Source organism: Benincasa hispida, chromosome 8 (assembly GCF_009727055.1).
Source record: "Benincasa hispida cultivar B227 chromosome 8, ASM972705v1, whole genome shotgun sequence".
In the NCBI taxonomy this organism is placed as follows: Eukaryota; Viridiplantae; Streptophyta; class Magnoliopsida; order Cucurbitales; family Cucurbitaceae; genus Benincasa; species Benincasa hispida.
Window position 1 is genome coordinate 53,319,291 of NC_052356.1, and position 5,183 is coordinate 53,324,473.

General features: G+C 33.7%; 1 long non-coding RNA gene across 3 annotated transcripts; it reads left to right on the forward strand.

Annotated features, from left to right (window-relative positions):
- Positions 1-2,326: 2,326 nt before the first annotated feature.
- On the forward strand, positions 2,327-4,366 carry LOC120083889. 3 transcript variants are annotated; one of them, XR_005483575.1, is made up of 4 exons: positions 2,595-2,845; positions 3,411-3,482; positions 3,638-3,686; positions 3,898-4,366. It is a non-coding gene; the product is annotated as an uncharacterized LOC120083889 (long non-coding RNA). The 3 variants fall into 3 exon arrangements; XR_005483576.1 differs by lacking the exons at positions 2,595-2,845; positions 3,638-3,686 and adding an exon at positions 2,327-2,384; XR_005483577.1 differs by lacking the exon at positions 2,595-2,845 and adding an exon at positions 2,332-2,384 and having other exon boundaries at positions 3,638-4,366.
- Positions 4,367-5,183: the final 817 nt, after the last annotated feature.

Below are 5,183 nucleotides of genomic sequence, written 5' to 3' on the forward strand. Positions count from 1 at the left end.
ATTATATGCTCGTGTATGGTGCTAAGGATCTGATCCTTACTAGATACACTAATTCTGACTTTCAGATCGATATTGATTCGAGAAAATCAACCTCGGGGTCAATATTCACTCTGAACGGGGGAGAAATGGTGTGGAGGAGCATCAAGCAAAGTTGTATTGCAGACTCCACAATGGAAGCTGAGTATGCTGCTGCAAGTGAAGCAGTAAAAGAAGCAGTATGGCTTAAAAAGTTCTTGACAGATCTGGAAGTAGTTCCTAATATGTACTTGTCTGTCACTCTCTATTGTGACAACAGTGGAGCAGTTGCAAATTCAAAGGAACCACAAAGCCATAAAAAGTGAAAGCATATCGAACGGATGTACCATCTCGTCAGGAAGATTGTATACCGAGGAGACATTGTTGTCACCCAGATTGCTTCCCAAGATAACTTAGTTGATCCATTTATGAAGGCCCTCTCGGCTAAAGTGTTCGAGGGTCACTTAGTAGGACTAGATCTACGAGTCACTAGGGTAAGTGGGAGAATTTATGGGTATTGTAATGCCCTAGTTTATTGTATTTGTACTTTTTATTCTCTCCATGTAAGCTCAACATTGTATATATTTGTATATATTGATCCACTGAAGTTTTAGTCCAAGTGGGAGTATTGTTGAGTTTTATATCCTAAAAACTCACAGTTTGTAAAATAATAAACATTTTCTATTATCAATATATTTGTTATTGATCTCATAAATTGTATGAAAGTCTAAATTCAATAAACTAAGACCCATGACTATTCTATGAGTACTTGAACTTTATGTGGAGACATAAGAGTGGATCAGTTTCGAGTAAATAGTCAAAATGATCTATGGTACATGAATGAGATTGGGTACCTTATTCTGATGACACCATTGGATGCGGCCTACTATATAGTTGTTACAAAAGGTTGTAAAGTGCTACATAGGATGTGATCCTAATTCGTACATGTTATGACATGAGGAGTGGGGGCATCCTATGCAATGAGTTTGCATAAGATTAGGACCAAGAAATAAGTCACTCTTACTTTATAATGTTGTTTACTGTTTAAGACTGACTATTTCACCTAGATGACCTAGGTATCTTAATCCTGATCTAACTATGAACTCCTGTTTATTCGAGATTGCCCTTAGATTTGCATAGTTAAGGGTTGGCTCAACAACGCCAGCTCAATAAGACTCCCATTTCAGAGGTAAGATCGGATAGATAGTTGGAGACATAGGGTGCAAAACGAAGTTCACACCTATCCAATTTAGGGATAGAAGAAAGGTTGTTCTCTCAAGTACTGAATCCAGGTCTTGAACAAGGGGTCTCACCCTCTCACTGGGCTGAGAGAGTTTGGTTTAATGATTGGATCACAAACCAGTTGTTCATTAGAGGATCAGTAGGGACTTAAGAAATATGACTTAATCTCGGGGGTAAAACAGATATTTGACCCAGTCGTTATTACGAACTGTGAAGGGTCGACTTGCTGATTATGGTTAAATCATATGGACATAATATATCTACAGTGAGAGGAGTGCAACTATGGGCTTTAGTGGGGTGACCCATTAGTTAACGAATGAGGATTAATTTGGTCTAATGAGTATAGTCAATTAATCTCGGATCGTTGGAACCCATGACCTATAGGTCCGCGAGGTCCCCTTACTAGCTCATAACAAACTAGCTCTAAAATAGCATGATGAGTTAATTTGAAACGTTTAAATTAGAATTAAGGGAATTAGTAATTATATAAGATATAATTATATGTTTAATTTTAGAATTAAATGAAATAGGAAAATTTATATATTTAAATATGATTTAAATATATAAAGATGAATATGTGTTAAAATTAATTTAATATTTGATATTAAATTAATTAAGTTTTATTTAATAATTAATTTATGAAATTAATTAAATTTTCTTTTTTAGAATAAAAATAGAGTTTTAAAATCAAATTTTGATTTTTAGATAAAATTGAAAAATTGGAAAACAATACACACAAAATGGAAAAAGAAGTTTTTCCATTCTCCATCACCTAAGTAGCTCACTCAAATGTCATTATCTTGGCCTTGTCTTCTCCAAGCATGAGCTGCAACTCATATAACTCTTTTCTTTGCATGTTGATCTGCAATATAATGAAAAGATTGGAGTGAAAATCGGGCATGCAATCTATAGAGATTTTGAGAGAAAAACTGATTTGAAGAAAGAGTTCTTCAGCTGATTTTCTGCAGTGAGCATTTCTCCTTCTACCCTTGATTCAAGCTTGTTTTGAGTCCCATAACTCAATCTAGAGCACCAAAAGAATAGTGGAAAAGATCTTGAGGTGGTCTACAACAATATTTGGAGAAGATAGCAGTTAGTGAAGGAGCTTTGAAGAATTTCTACAAGAGGTATGTCTTGAAATTCATTTTTTTTTCTGCAAAAGCATGCTTTATAGTTTGCTAAAATTAGTGAATTTGAGTGCCTAGATGTTCCTTGTGCTTCCGCTGCTGTCGATACATTCCTACACGTTCGCCGTCGACTAAATCCACTTTTCTACTGTGTCGTTGACCAAATCACCAGATCTGTCCATTCTTTGTCGACCAAATCGACTAGATCTGTCCGTCGTCGTCGACCAAATCCACTTCTCCACCGTGTCGTCGACCAATCGACCAAATTTATCGTTCTCCGTCGATCAAATCCACTTCTTTGTCGTGTCATCTACCAAATCCACTTCTCCACCGTGTCGTCGACCAATCGACCAAATCTATCGTTGTCCATCGATCAAATCCACTTATCTGTCGTGTCATCGACCAAATCCACTTCTCTGTCGAAAATTTTTCCTTTTTCAGTTCCACCAACCGCCCTACAGGTAAACTTTGAATGCTGATGTATGTTATTCCATATAAAAGTAGAATCACACGTTACATGAAAATTTAATGTGGAGTTGTAAGCTACTTGGGAAGAATTTATCGATCGAGTTGAACAAACTAGAGTTGTAAGATCACTGTCTACAACTCCTTTATTGTGTTAAATACCAAGAATAGGTTCATTTCATCCAATATTTACGTCTCGCTCGTCAGGATGCATTTGAAATCAATTTCTCATGCCCTCACGATATGCCCGAATGAAGAATGGGTGTTGCAGTTGGGCAATATTGTGCACTTCTGGAAGGGCATGAAGAAATCTGTTCATGAATAATTATAATGAAATATGTTCTATGGCTGTAGCTTTGGGAATAATTTGGATAACTGTGCATATAAACTAAATTCAGATGTTGGAAGAAGCAAATGTTTTCCTATTTGAATCAGCATGAAGAAAATGAAATATGTTCTATGGTTGCATGTATTGATGCAACTGATGAATTTGCTCCTCTTTTTGTTTGGCATTAATTGAATTGAATTTTTATATAACGTGTAAACCTTTTTATTCCACAGGTAATATTTGTATACCCATCGACCCTGAACACTGATGAGTTTGATCTTACCACTGTGCCAACTGTTGCCTAGGTAAAATAACAAGAAATAAAGGCATATAACATAAATATTATACTTTTTCCTACTGATTTTCAGCGAGGAAAATGTTTAATTTTCATACATAATATATAGCAGTTGTTCTATTTTGTCTTCTGAGCAATAACTTGAATTATAATGATGGATTGCAGAACCTAGAAGAACTTAATACAGCAGACATAGAAGTAGATAGTGAAACTGGTACATGATATTCAATCTTTACTGAATATTGTGATTAACCAATGTTGCGTTAGGATTACTGAATATTGTGATTAACCAATGTTGTTATAATCTTTTGCTTTATGACAGACTGGGATAGGATAACTGAATACAAATTGTGATATTTGTTTGGATTGATGGAATTTTGAACTTTGTTGAGTTTTTGTTTTTTGGCTTTTCATTTCATTGATAGGAACTGAGTCCATGAATTTGGAGGTATAAGATCGAATGCCCGTGTGACAATTTTTGAGATTTGAAGTCAAGTGAGTAATCAGATCCGACTTTTTGTAAATCATTGTTGTTTCTGTTGTTTGTTCTGTTGAGAGAAGATTGTTGTTTGAATATTGTTGGAAGTGCATTTCTTTGTACAGGTGTTAAAGTAAAAATTTTTTGTATTGTTGTGGTAATGTTGTTATGTTGCCAAATTTTTTTCTAAAATATCAGAGTTATAAAGTTAGTTATAGGTTAAAATAGGTAATGTTCCTTAGTTTAGTATTGAAATTTGGGATCATTACAATGACTATTGTGCAGCTATGGAAGTTGTTTATGGGTTGAATTCATTTCTTTCGTTATTTATAAATTGCTTATACTAACACAACTTATATTTATTTGTTTATACTCTCAATGACATCGCTCGCGCGAGTATAGGGAGGTTCTGGATAGAGGGCATAACAAATTCATCCATAGAATAGAGAAAAAATAGCAAGTTTTGCATTCATTCCTTTTGTTAAGTTTGTATAAATATAGTTTCCATACTTCATGTAATTTCTTTTAGTATGATTCATTTATTTTTAAAGTATTCTTGATTTTATATAAAGTAAGCATATCTTCTTTACAAATTTTTTGGGATAATAATGACACTCCAAAGTAGATAACGAACTCTCTCAATCTTGAGTTAATTTTTTGTATTTGTTGAAAGTTAAGTTGTATAAACAAAAGCAATTAAGATTTTATTTTGGGTTGATTTTGATACGTAAGCAATCAACTACTGCTTTGTAACTATAAATTTTATTATTCTCTTTGGGAGCTAACTATTATTTGTACTTTGTGAGCAAAATTTAGATTTAAATTTTTGTGTTTGTTGAGATCTTAATATATAACAACAATTCTTGTTTGTGGATAAATTATTATAATGTCATTTTTAACTTTTTGACCGACATTAAAAATGGATTGGACAATTGCATTTAAAAAAAAGGGACAATAATTGAAAAAATGGACAATAATTTTGGGTTTTGATGTCGGTTTAAAACTGACATTAAAAGGCTTTAATGTAGGTTGACAACCGACATTGAAGATTGTGTTATAAAAGATCTTTAATGTCGGTTTTAAACTGACATTGAAGATGGTGTACAATGTTGGTTTAAAACCAACATTAGATACAACTGACATTAAAGACCTTTTATAACACGATCTTTAATGTCGGTTGTCAACCGACATTAGATCCCAAAATTCTTGTAATGGATAGAGGACACCCAACTT